Source organism: Prionailurus bengalensis, chromosome E2 (genome assembly GCF_016509475.1).
Source record: "Prionailurus bengalensis isolate Pbe53 chromosome E2, Fcat_Pben_1.1_paternal_pri, whole genome shotgun sequence".
Classification (NCBI taxonomy): domain Eukaryota; kingdom Metazoa; phylum Chordata; class Mammalia; order Carnivora; family Felidae; genus Prionailurus; species Prionailurus bengalensis.
Genome location: NC_057352.1, coordinates 49,649,110 through 49,663,717, shown reverse-complemented (window position 1 = coordinate 49,663,717; position 14,608 = coordinate 49,649,110).

Here is a 14,608-nt window from a genome sequence, read left to right as displayed (position 1 = left end):
CAGATCCATAGGTATAGGCTTGCTGTTGTCACGGAGCCTGGTGCTCCAACAGTGGATGACAGAGGTCCTGGGAGTAACCCCCACATTCCTAAGAAACCAAACGCCATTATTTTCTCTTCCACGGTACTCTTGTCTCCCATCTCGGTGACTGGCTGTTAAATGAAATTCTGGAAACAGACATTTGTATGTCCTTGTCTTTTAATGAGTCCATTTCTGTGTGTTGGTAACAATTGCTTCTGTTTATTTATCCCTTTATAGTTTACAAAGTCCCTTCCTAATGTATTGATTAATTTTTAAGCAGTGTTGCAGAATAAGTATAGTTCTTCCAATTCACAGGGGAAGCAACAATTAAAAATCCTATTAAAGGAAAATGACAGTAGGTGGCGTGTAATTAAATTTTTCATATCCTCATGTTTACATCCTGTCCTTTACATTACTGACAGCTAAGCAGGATTTGGGAAACCTGGGTGGAAGTTCACTTTCATTCTTGACGTCTCCGTCTCCGGGGCAGCCTAGGCTGATTCCCCCACAACTTATTCCTCCTATGTTTAAAATGAAAATAAAGCAGACAGTCGTGAATATTATCGTTGATACTTTACCCTCTTCTGGGTGCCGCGGCCGGCAGCACCACCGCCCAGTGGAAGAGGCTAGACACATAGCTAGAACCACCCAGGTCAGGGCTCATCACAGAGGTCAACTGAAGGGGGAGAAAAAGTGGTGGAGCTGTGTGTTTGCTCTAGAAAGCAGGGTGCAAGCCTGGCTAAATAAGGAGCCTGGTGTTGGGATGGGATGTGAGGAGGGCTGCCATGGCCATGAACCTCACTAGCCCCTAAAAGTAACACTAGCTTTATCCGTATATGGCTACAATAAGCAGAAGGGCTCACCTACAGGCTGGACGTGGGCCGAAACTAACAATATCTGGATTTGGTTAAAAGGAAATGTTCTCCTCTGAGAGGAAAACAAAGGAAATTCAGGACTTAGCAGATGATTGGGTCAAAAGACCTGGAGGTTCTGTTCTGTAAGCTCAGCTCTGTGAGTTGCCAACAGTTGGGTGGACTGTGAGTTCATGAAAGTGGCGGGCTTGGCAGACCACTTGTTCTTGAAATAAAGGAGGGAATACCTTCCCCGGAATAAAGACCCTGCCATCTGATTAAAATGCCAACGCTAGGTTAAAGCAGTGTTTCCAGAAGGGTCCTGGTCAATTCCTAGGCTTGAGCTATGGTGGGGCTGTGAGATGTTCGTGTGGCTCAATCGTTTCTCTTGCACGTGATATAGAAAATTGGTTGTCACTCAAAAGGTCATATCTGGGGATATGAATATGGGGCCTTTTGAAAAAGACAGTTGATTGTTAAATTAACCAGGACCACGTAGGAAGGAATGAGGGCCTAACTTAAAGGGTGTTGAGGACAGGAGAGGAGAAATTGCTGCGCAAGCTTAAGCCCTGTGAAGTGCTGACACCTGACTTGTACCCCTGTGGAAACTCTAGAATTGACCATGCCACCAGTTGGCCTCATGAGGATGGTATCCTGACTGTCAAGAGTGACACTGCTTCACTAGGCAAACAATATGCTCCTTCCCTCAGCTCACATGAGTCATTTGCTACCTGAGTCAAGGAAAGGAAACCTACATTATCAGTTGCTAATATTAATGTCTCTGATTAAGACCCTCCCTCCCCCTCAAAAAAGGCATGAAATTCCTTTAGAGTAAGGACCACAGTTTGTGCAACTTGGCAAATTGTTGTAAGGGAGGTAAGGACATCCATACCCTAAAATGCTGGGTTCCTCTCTGGATCTTAGATTCTCAGCCTAGATAATCACTGACATGTCTGGGACAGACAAGTTGAGGTCCCTTAGCTGCATAACTTGGGCATGCCTGGAAGCATGTTACTACATTTTTCTTTTAAGTTTATGTATTTTGAGAGAGAGACAGTGTGAGTAGGGGAGGGGCAGAGAGAGAGGGAGAGAAAGAATCCCAAGCAGCCTCCGCACTGTGAGCACAGATCCCAAGGTGGGGCTCAAACTCATGAAACATGAGATCATGACCTGGGCCGAAACCAAGAGTAGCACGCTTAATTGACTGAGCCACCCAAATGGCCCTGCTTTTACATGTTTCATCCCTTAAGTCCCAATGTTATGGTACACCTTTTACAGAATTTGCCCAGGTATGGTGGCCATGAAAATGAGCCACTCAGAACTCCCAACAGTGGGGAGCATAATTGACTGCTGTTCCAGCTTGTGAACTCTGAAAATCCATAACTGCATCCACAGTAGGGCCACACTTCCCTGGGGTTATTCCAGGCAATGACTGAGGATGGCAGGGATACTGAGGCCCATTTCTAGGAAAGGCTGAACAGTTCAGTCTCCATTCAGTCTGTTTCCACCCACACATCTTTCCATCCCTCTCCATTTCACACAGGGTCAGACCTGCATCATGTTTAACGGCTCTTTCACTCACCCAATTCTTCCTACAGATGTTATCCAAGATAATTTTTTTCGCATAGCTAATTCCTCCTCTTTTTTTTTTTTTAAAGTTTATTTATTTTTTAGAGACAGAGTACTAGGAAGGGAAGGGCAGAGAGAGAGGGAGCACAGAATCTGAAGCAGGCTCCAGGCTCTGAGCCGTCAGCACAGAGCCGGATGCAAGCCAGAACTCACGAGCCATGAGATCATAACCTGAGCCAAAATCAGATGCTCCACTGACAGAGCCACCCAGGCGCCGCCCCCCTCCTTTTTTTTTTTTTTTTTTTTTTTTTTTTTTTTTTTTTTTTTTGCTGATTTTTGTATTATGGTATGGTAAAATGCACGGGACACATCTGGGTGGTTCAGTTGGTTAAGCATCCGGCTTCAGTTCAGGTCATGATCTCATGGCTCATGAGTTTGAGCCCCACATCAGGCTCTGTGCTGACAGCTCTCAGAGCCTGGAAACTGCTTTGGATTTTGTGTCTCCTTCTCTCTCTGCCCCTCCCCTGCTCGTGCTCTGTCACTCTTTCTCTCAAAAATAAATAAACATTTAAAATCTTTTTTTTTTTAATTCTTTAAATCTTATTTAGAGAGAGACAGTGTGTGTGTAAGTGGGGAGGAACAGAAAGAGGGAGACACAGAATCTGAAGCAGGCTCCAGGCTCTGAGCCGTCAGCACAGAGCCCAACGCAGGGCTCAAACCCACCAACCATGAGTTCATGACCTGAGCTGAAGTCAGACGCTTAACCGACTGAGCCACCCAGGCACCCCCCAGAAATTTCTTTTTTAAATGCACATAACACAATATACCATGTTACACATTTTTTTCTTTATTATTATTTTTTTAAGTAAGCTCTGTGCCCAATGTGGAGCTTGAACTCACGACCCTGAGATCAAGAGTTGCATGCTCTACCAACTGAGCCGGTACAGTTCAGTGTATTAAGTTCATATGTTGTGCATCCATGTCCATAATTTCTCATCTTGTAAAGCTGAAACTCTACACCCATTAAATAATAACGCCCCATTCTTCCCTCCTCCCACCCCCTGGCACCAACCATTCTACTTTCTCTATTTTACTGCTCTAATTACCTCATATAAATGGAATCATACAGTATTTGTCTTTTTGTGACTGACTTATGTCACTTAGCATAACGTCCTCAAGGTTCACCCATGTGGCAAGATATGTTAAAAATTTCCTTCTTAGTGGCACCTGGGTTGCCCAGTTGGTTAAGCATCTGACTCTTGATTTCAGCTCAGGTCATGGTCATTAATTTGAGTCCCATGTCTGGCTCTGTACTGACAACGTGGAGCCTGCTTGGGATCCTCTAAACATTAAAAGAAAGAAAGAAAAGAAAAGAAAAGAAAAAAGAGAAGAGAAGAGAAGAGAAAGAAAAGAGAAAAGAAAAGAAAGAGAAAAAGAAAGAAAGAAAGAAAGAAAGAAAGAGAAAGAAAGAAGGAAGGAGGGAGGGAGGGAGGAAGGAAGGAAGGAAGGAAGGAAGGAAGGAAGGAATTTCCCTTCTAAGATGGAATGATATTCTATTGTATAAAATACCACATTTTGCTTATTTATTCTGTCAGTGGGATACTTGGGCTGCTTCCACATTTTAGCCATTACAAGTAATGTTGCTATGAATGTGGGTGTACAGATATCCCTTTGAGACCCTGCTTTCAGTTTTGTTCACCCAGAAGTGGAATTGCTGGGTTATGGTAATTGTTTTTAATTTTTTGAGAAACCACCATACTGTTTTTTCCATAGCTGCTGTACTATTTTACATTTCCACCAACTGTGCACAAGGGTTTTAATTTCTCCACATCCTCTCCCACCTTTTTTTGTTATTTTCTGTTTGTTTGTTTTTTTTTTTAATTTTTTTAAGTACCCAACACGGGGCTCAAACCCAAGTCCTAAGATCAAGAGTCGCATGCTCTTCCCATTGATCCATCCAGGTGCCCTCATTTCTGGGATTTTTTTGATGGTAGCCATCCTATTGAGTGTGAGGTCATGTCTCATTGTAGTTTTGATTTGCATTTCCTTTATGATTAAGATTATTTTAGTTTTATAAAGAGCTTGAGTGGGGGAGACGGGTAGAGGAAGAGAAAGCTAAACAGGCTGCATGATCAGTGCCGAACCTGACATAGGGCTTGATCCCATGACCCTGGGATCATGACCTGAGCCGAAATCAAGAGTCGGATGCTCTCTTGATTTCAGCTCAGATCATGATCTCATAGTCTGTGAGTTCGAGCCCCACATTGGACTCTATGCTGACAGTGCAGAACCTGCTTGAGATTCCCTCTCTCCCCTCTCTCTCTCTGCCCTTACCCCCACTTGCTCTCTCTCTCTCTCTGGGATAGAGAGAGAGGGATAGCTAATTCCCTTTTATTGTCTGCTTCCTGGCAAACATAAACTAATAGAAGCTGTTCTGGGAGTGTTCCAGAAAACAGGTAGTAAGATGGGGATGATGGGACCCCAGAATAATAAAGACCAGATGGTGGTACTTAACTGCAAGCATTGAGGAGACCACAATTACCATTAATGCCACCAAGACTGAAGAGGCAACCAAAAGGTCAGTCATCAGGGAGTTGTGGAGAGGGTTAATAAAAGATAGCATCCCTAGGGGCAAAACAGACGCAATCAACAAGGGTGATTTTTAACATCCATAACCAAAAAAGTCCATAGAAATGGAAGAGCGGGGCACTAAGGGTGGCCATCTCCAGTCAGTCATGTTCCCGTGCCCAGTTTCTAAACCTGAGCCAATTTTCAGATCCAGAACAAATCAATGGATGAATAAGTAGCTGGGAGCCTACAAACAAAGATCCTGCAACACCAGGGAAAATGTATACCACCACAGTGATTTCCTCAGTCCTCCCCCCAGAGAGATTCATGGCCATTTTTCACTTGGGTGACTGGATACTGGTGAAAGGGAAATAACCAAATATTTTGAGGACCATTGGACACTCGATCTGAGTTGACCCTCAGAGACCAAAAGTATCACTAGCCCCCTGGCCTCTGGGGGCCAGTAATAAATGGGATCCTAGCTAACGTATGGCTCATAGTGGTGCCCCTTTGTCCAGCGATCATTTCCCAGTCCCAAATATATAACTGGAAATGATCTAGAATAATGCCACATTGCATTTCTGGCCTGTGGGATAAGAATTATAACTGTAAAAAACAAATGTAAGCCTTGGAAACTGCTCTCCATCACTGGCCAAAACAGCAAATTAAAAGCATTGTTTTATTGGGGGATGAAGGATGGTGGAGATTAGTGCCACCATTAAAGACATGAAGGATACAAGTGTGACCCTGAAAGATGATGGAGAGTGAAAAATATTCCCAACAAATGGAATTGCAAGCCGTGCCCTTGGCTTTCCACTTTGTATGGAAGGGCAAGTGGTCTAAGGTGAGATTATGTACAGGTTCCTGGGCAGGTTCCAGTGGACTGGTGGATGTAGATGAACTATATGGAAGAAGGTACAACATATGATTTTTTTGATATGACAATGCGCACCAGAAAGCCTCCACCATGGAAGAAACACAAACAACCAAGTAGGCAAAATGACTAGGTCAATCAACATTAGCCCGTGTTCAGTCCTTGCAGACTTGACATGCTGGGCCCATGAACAGAGTGGCCATGGTGACAGAGATGGAGGCTACATATGGACCCAAAGTCCATATGGGAGAATGGGCTCCCACTTACCAAGGCTGCCTCTGAACATCCACCCTGTCAGCGATAGAGACCGACACTGCATCTCTGATATGCACTATTCCTAGAGAAGATCAAGCAGCTTTGTGGTGTTATGTCTGCTACAAAGTGCTCCTTCCTTCCGAGAAGGCCCAAAATTCATCCTTGTAGGGCTATTCTGGATATGGATTTGCCTTTCTTGCTCTCAGAGTGCCAGTCAGCACAACGCCTGATTGAGGCACAGATTACCACATGGCATAACATCTCACCCAGGAGACTCAATTTACAGTGAACTCACCACCCAGGGTTGCAGAAGGGGGCCCATGACCATGGTATCTGCTGTTCATATCATATACTACATTCTCCAGAAGCAGCCAGCTAACAGAACACTGGTAATGACCTTCTAAAAGCACAGCTGAAGCACTAGCTCAGAAACAACACTCAAAGCATGGGGTGCCATTCTTCAGGGTGCAGTACTAAATAAGAGACCTCCATATGCTGCTGAATCCCCAGTAGGAGGAATACATGGGTCCACGAACCAATGTGGGGAAACAGGAGTGACCCCACTTACCATCACTCTCAATGACCAGGGTGATTTTGTGCTTCCCATCCCAACAACTCTGGGCTCCACATGGTTGAAGTCCTGTGTCCCTACAGGGGGTGCACCTTGCCAGAGGACACAGCAAAGGTCCTCCTGAACTACACGTTATGACTGCTACTTTGGGACCTTGTGCCCAGGGACCAGTAGATATAAAATGGTGGCAGAAACTAACCCTGATCAATAGGAGGAAGTAGGGCTGCTTGTACATAGGCGGGGGGGGGGGGGGGGGGGGGGGGGCAGGAGGAAATACCCAGGTGGTCTGCTTGGGTGCCTTCTGGTTCTCCGTTGCCCCTCTGTAAGTATAAACAGATATGTGCAACAATACCGCACCAGACTGAGAAGGGTACAATGACCAAGAATTCAGACACTACCACCACCAGCAACCCAGGAATGAAGTCTTGGGTCACACTACCAAGTAATCCACTGAGACGTCTAGCTGCTCGTTGAGGGTAATAGAAATTCAGAATGGAGAAAAGTGAATACATTGCAACCCTGAGACAACTTGCAGTAGTAGATGGTAGTTTATCTCGCTGATCTCGCTCATCTGAGTTCTTACCTCAGAAAAAGAGATCCGTGGAAACTATGGAGTAGCTGTTCACCAAACTAATGGAGAGAAAGAACTCTGCGGGGTCCAAAGGGTGGAGTATGGTGGTCATGAAAACTTGCCTCTCAGATCTCCAATTGTGGGAGCTCAGTTGACCGACAGACTGATAGTGCTCTGAAATCCATCACCGCATTCACGCTGAGGCCGCATTCCCCAAGGGCTACTCCTAGCCAATGACTGAGTGTGGCAGAGGTGCTAAAGTGGGCTCATTCCTGGGAAGGTTTCATCCTCATGAATCTCTTCCATGGCTCATCCTGTCTGGAGACTTCTTCTCCTTCTCCTCCGTCTCTACTTTCTCCTCCTCCTTCTCCTCCTCCTTTTTAATTTTACTTATTTAAGCAATCTCGACACCTAGCATGGGGCTCGAACTCACAACCCCACGATCAACAGTCACAAACTCCTTTGACCGAGCCAGCCAGGCACCCTTGGAGATCGCTTCTCAGAGAACCCAGAATAACCCGCCAGGAGGCAAATGGTGGAGTAGATAATGAAATGGCTGTCCTAAACCACAGTCCCATCCCCAAGGCAGGAAATAAGAGGTGCTCAGAAAATAAGTGCTATATAAATGAATATAAAAATGACATGTTGACAAGGGGTTAATCTTCCCAGGGAGGCTTCAAAAACGTTGCAACCTTTTGAGAGGAGTGTTGAGGAATAAGAAAAAAAGTTTCAGGATGAAAGTGTTAGAACTTCATGGGTCAATGGTGACTTCTCTTTGATCCTGAAATCTTGGATATGGCAAAGGTCAGGCAGTTGCCTGAGGAGAGGGAGGCCACCAGAGCAGCCCTATACCAGAGTACCGGTTACTGAGGACCCGCGGGGATAAGTGCCAACTTAGTCGGAAAAGGCACACTCCTGGACACCATAATCAGACACGTCTGAAAATCGCTCCAGTGACTGAGCTGCACGGCCAAGTTTGGGGAAGTGATGCTGAACTGTGGAAGCCGCCACAGCCCTCCAATCAGAAGACTGTAGGAAGGAGTGGGCGACTGATCTACCCAATCACCTCTTTTCACCTTGTTTGCCCAAACAGCAGATGACGGAGCAACTGGAGGGTTTCAAGGCACTCAGGACCCTTTCAGGCATCCAGCAATAGGAGAAGCAGCTTGGCCATTCTGTAAGTCCTCACCGATTGCCCTCTGGGTGCCCAACACCACACGGAGCACTATGGGGGTGGTTGTGACGTGTTTAAGACCCTACCTTTACTAGCTCTTGCTTGACGATCAACTCACACCCCTGCTGAAAACCTCCAAGGGCTTCCTGTTGCCCTTATATTCTTTTTCCCATTGCACTTAAATTTAAGTGGATTTATTATTTTTTTTAATGTTTATTTTAAAAAAATTTTTTTAACTTTTATTTATTATTGGGACACAGAGAGAGACAGAGCATGAGCATGGGAGGGGCAGAGAGAGGAGGAGATACAGAATCCAAAGTAAGCTCCAGGCTCTGAGCCGTTAGCACAGAGCCCGACTTGGGGCTCCAACTCATAAGCCTTGAGATAGTGACCTGAGCAGAAGTCGGACGCTTAATTGACTGAGCCACCCAGGTGCCCCAATGTTTATTTTTAAGAGAGAGAGACAGAGTGTGAGCCAGGGTGGGGCAGAGAGAGACAGAGACAGAATCCAAAGCAGGCTCCAGGCTCTGAGCTGTCAGCACAGAGCCCCACACAGGGCTCGAACCCATGACCCATGAGATCATGACCTGAGCTGAAGTCGGACGCTCAACCGACTGAGCCACCCAGGTGCCCCAAAAAATCACATTTTTAAAAGAATTCCAGGGTTTATTCCATCCCTGATTATATACTATGGGAGTCATACATTCCACTGTTACATCTGTTATAAATCTCTCACTATTGTTGCTTAAAATCATATTCATTGTCCACATATTTATTCTGTCAGTGCTCTTTATTCCCTCCTGCAGTCCTAGGCTTCCATCTGGGGTCATTTTCTTTCAGCCTAGACTAGCGCAGGTCTGCTAGAAACGAGTTATCTCACTATCTGAGCTTCAGTTTTCGGAAAGTATCTTCACTTAAACTTTTTTAAGTGGATCCAATTGTATTAAAAATTTTTTATTGAGATAAAATTCACACAATATAAAATTCACTACTTTAACCATTTTTAAGTAAGCCATTCAGTGTTTTTTAGTATATTCACAAAGTCATGCAACTATCACCACTATCTGATTCTAGAATATTTCCATCACCCCCAAAGGAAAAACTCCATACTTTTTAATTCTCCCTCCCACCTCCCCCCCCCCCCCCCCGCCCATCTCCTGGAAACTATTAATCTACTTTTTTGTCTTTATGGATTTGCCTATTCTGGGTATTTCATATAAATGCAGTCATACAACGGATGACCTTTTGTGTCTGGCTCTTTTATTTAGCATTATATTTTCTTTTTTTTTTAATTTTTTAATCTTTATTTATTTTTGAGAGAGAGACAGAGTGTGAGCAGGGGAGGAGCAGAGAGAGAGGGAGACACAGAATCCGAAGGAGGCTCCAGGCGCTGAGCTGTCAGCACAGAGCCTGGCGCGGGGCTCAAACTCATGAACCGTGAGATTGTGACCTGAGCCAAAGTCGGATGCTCAACGAACTGAGCCACCCAGGTGCCTCTAGCATTATATTTTCAAGGTTCATTCATGTTTTAGCATGGATCAGTACTTCATTCCTTTCTATGGCAGAATAATATTTCATTGTATGAATATACCACATTTTATTTATCCACGCATCATTTCATGAACATTTGGGTTGTTTCCACTTTTTGGCTTTTATGCATAATCCTTCTATGAACATTTATGTTCTTGTGTCAACACATGTTTTCAATTCTCTTGGGTATATACCTAGGGATGGAATTGCTGGGTCATATGGCAACCCTACGTGTAACTTTTTGAGAAACCGCCAAACAATTTCCCATAGTGGCTGCACCATTTTACATGCCTGCAAGCAATATATGATGATTCTGATTTCTCCATATCCTGTCCAACACTTGTTATCCGGGGTTTTTTTGTTTGTTTGTTTGTTTGTTTTTTGGTCTTTTTCTTTTTTATTATAGTCATCCTAGTGGGTGTGAAGTGGAATCTGGTTGTGATTTTGATTTATATTTCCCTAACGACTAATGATGTTGAGCAGCTTTTCATGTGCTTATTGCCTTCTGTATATCTTCTTTGGAGAAATGACTATTCAGATCTCTTGCCCACTTTACAACTGGATTATTTGTGTTTTTATTATTGAGTTATAAAGATTCTACACATATTCTGGATACTACATATATACTTTGTAAATATTTTCTCCCGTTCTGTGGGCTGTCTTTTCACCTTGATAGTGTCCTTGATGCACAAAGGGTTTACGTTTTGAGGAACTCCAACTGTTGAGGAAATCCATCTGTTCTCTTTCGTTGCTTGTGCTTTGGATGTCATATTTAATTTACTTTCATTTATGAAGTACATGTTCTCTGGGTGTACAATTCCAGGTTAGCAATGATTTGTGGGTTTTTTTTTTTTCTTTCGGTATTTAAAGTATGTCATTCTACTGCTTTCTGGCTTCCGTAGTTTCTAGTGAAAAGTCAGATATTAGTGTTAGTGCTACTTTGAAGATAATATGTCTTCATCCGCTTTTAAGATTTTTTCTTTCTTTTTGATTTTCAGCAGTTTCATGATGATGTACTAAGATGTGGTTTTCTTTGTGTTTAACTGCTTAGGGCTCATGGAACTTCTTGAATCCAAAGGTTGATACCTGTCAGTTTGGGAAAATTCAAAGCATGTCTCTTCAGATATTGAGCTGTGCCACTGCCTTTCTCCTCTCCTCTTGGGATTCTAGTTATATAGATGTTAGAACTTTAAAAAAAATTTTTTTTAACGTTTATTTATTATTGAGAGACAGAGAGACACAGAGCACGAGCATGGGAGAGGCAGAGAGACAGGGAGACACAGAATCTGAAGCAGGCTCCAGGCTCTGAGGTGTCAGCACAAACCCAATGCAGGGCTTGAACTCACAAACTGCGAGATCATGACCTGAGCCGAAGTCAGACGCTTAACTGACTGAGCCACCCAGGTACCCAGAACTTTTTTTTTTTAACATTTATTTATTTTTGAGAGGCAGAGACAGAGTGTGAGCGGGGGAGGGGCAGAGAGAAATAGGTTGACACAGAATCCGAAGCAGGCTCCAGGCTCCGAGCTGTCAGCACAGAGCCCTATGTGGGGCTCAAACCCACGAACCATGAGATCATGACCTGAGCCAAAGTCGGACGCTTAACCAACTGAGCCACCCAGGCGCCCCTAGATGTTAGAACTTTTGACTGTGTCCCATGTATCTCTTCCACTCTGTCCTTTTTAAAAATCTTTTTATTCTTTCTGTGCTTCCTTTTGGATATTTTCTATTCACCTGTTTCCCTCCAATAATTCTGTCTCTGCCATACAGACTGTTTGTGTCCCCTCCCCAACCATGAAATACTAACTTCATAGTTTCTACTGAAAAGTCAGATGGTAACGTTACTGCTCCTTTGAAAATGATGTGTCTTTGTTTTTAAGAGTTTTTTTCTTTCTGGGCGCTAGGGTGGCTCAGTTGGTTGAGCACCTGGCTTTGGCTCAGGTCATGATCTTGCAGTTAGTGAGCCCAAGCCCTGTGTCCCATTGGGCCCGGTGCTAGCAGTGCGGAGCCTGTCTGGGTTTCTTGCTCTCTCTCTCTCTCTCTCTCTCCCTGCCCCTCCCCGGCTTGCGCTCTATCAGGTGTGAATGAATAAACTTAAAAAACTTAAAACTTAAAAGAAAATAAAAACATTAAACAGTGTTTTTCTTTCTCTTTGATTTTCATGAGGGTACACAGAGGTCTCATGAATGGGAACAGTGTCTTAGAAGAGACCCCAGAGAGCTCCCTAGCGCCTTTATGCCGAGTGAGGTTTATAGCAAGAAGATGGGGCTGTCCGTGAACCAGGAAGTGGGCTCTCGCCAGGCATGAAATCTGCCAGCACCTGGATCCTGGACTCGCAGCCTCCAGAACTGTGAGAAATACATTTCTATTGTTTTAAGCCACCCAGTCTATGGTACTGTGTTACAGCAGCCCAAACAGACTAAGGCACTGATGTTAAAATCATCCAAGGAATTTTAATTCAGTTCTAGAACGTCCATTTGATTATTTGTAGAGAATCCAATTTTCTGTTGAAATGCTCTCTTTGTCATCTATTTTACCTTCTCTTTCTCTTAAGATTTTTTAAAAAATAATCTCTGCACCCAAGGTGGGGCTCGAACTCACAACCCTGAGATCAAGGGTCACACATTCCACTGACTGAGCCTGCCAGGCGCCCCTATTTTATCTTTTATCTTCTCTATTAGTCACAACTATTTTAAAGTCCTTATCTGATCAAATCCAATATCTGAATCATAGGGAGTTTGCTTTTGTTGCCTTTTTTTGTTCTTTTTGGTTTTGGTTATTTAGTTCAGTTTTGTTTTTAGCATGCCCCCTAATTTTTGATCCAGTGCTGGATCATGCAGATTAAAAATTGTAGAGGCAGGGCACGTGGGTAGCTCAGTCAGTTAAGCACCGACTTTGGCTCAGTTCATGATGTCACAGTTTTGGAGTTGGAGCCTCTCGCATTGCGCTCTCTGCTGTCAGCAAGAGCCCGCTTTGGATCCTCTGTCCCCCTTTCTCTGCCACCAGCCCCCCCACGTGTGTGTGTTCTTTCTCTCAAATAAACATTTAAAAACATCTTAAAATAAAAATAAATAAAAGTTGTAGAGGCTTTCGATGATGTTATCTGTCTCCAGAAGGATTATGTTTTCTTCTTACAGAGTACTGGTGGGTCACTTAGACCCCATGGAGGCATGTTTTTATTAGGGTTGAACTATTGTAATTTTGCCTTTTCTTCTGGGCCAGTATCCTCACTCCTCGGGTGTTGTCCTTTCTCCTGGGGTGTGGCCTTTGTTCCCAGGGTGTAACCCTTCCAGTTTAAAGCCTGAGGTGTTTACCAAGGCCTCTGTGGGTCAGCTGGCTTTAAACTCTAACTTGTATTTCTTTCTTTAGCACACATGAGGCTCCTGAAAACACTCTGTTTATTGCTTTCTCAGCTATTGTTTGCTTCTGAGTTTGCAGAGTCTCACTCTGTGCTTGCACAGCTTAGGAGTCAGCCAGAGACTTGAGAGAAATGTATTCGCCGACTTTTGGCTCTTTCTCTGTGGTTTTCTTCTCTCCAGTATTTTGACCCTTAAGCCCCAGACACACTGGGTGCTTTGAACTTGTACCTGTGTATTTTCAGCCCTATGAGATTGCTGCTTTCTGTATGGGCTCACTTCTTTTGAGCCACAATTTGGATAGTACAACTCTGAAAAAAATCTGGGCTATGGAATTCCCTTTTCTCAGATTGTAGACCTTCATTTCCTGATTGCATCTGTTTTTTCTTTTAAAAACAATTTTTTTTAATGTTTATTTTTGAGAGAGAGAGAGAGAGACAGAGCTCGAGCATGGGAGGGGTAAAGAGAGGGAGACAGAATCTGAAGCAGGCTCCGGGCTCTGAGCTGTCAGCACAGAGCCCCATTCAGGGCTGGAATCCACAAACCACAAGATCATGACCTGAGCCGCAGTCGGACTCTCAACCGACTAGCCACCCAGGCGCCCCTGAATTACTTCTAATGTCTTCAAAGACATTTTAAACTTTTTTTTTAAAGTTTATTTATTTTTTATTTTTTTTAATTTTCTTATTTTTTAAGTTTATTTATTTATTTTGAGAGAGAGCACAAGCAGGGGAGGGGCAGAGAGAGAGGGAGAGACAGAATCCCAAGCAGGCTCCATGCTATCAGTGCAGAGCCTGATGTGGGGCTTGAACTCACGAACCATGAGATCATGGCCTGAGCCAAGATCAAGAGTCGGACGCTTAACTGACTGTGCCACCCAGGTGCCCCTTTAAGTTTACTTTTATTCATTTTGAGAGAGACAGACAGACAGCAAGCAGGGGAGGGGGAGAGAGAGAGAGGGAGGTGGAATACCAAGCAGGCTCCACACTGTCAGGCAGACCCCATTGCCAGTCTCGAACTCACGGATCGTGAGATCACAGCCTGAGCTGAAATCAAGAGCCGGACATTTAACCAAGTGAGCCACCCAGGTGCCGTTCAAAAATATTTTATGTATGTTGTCTAGCTTTTATGATTTTCTTTCAGTGGGAATACAAACTCTTTGTTTGGAATCAGAATCCTCCCCAATTACATGGATATATAGGGTCTACAGGGCCCTCCATGATCTGCCTCTGACCATTTCTCTGACTCCTTCCTCTATTCTCTTCTTT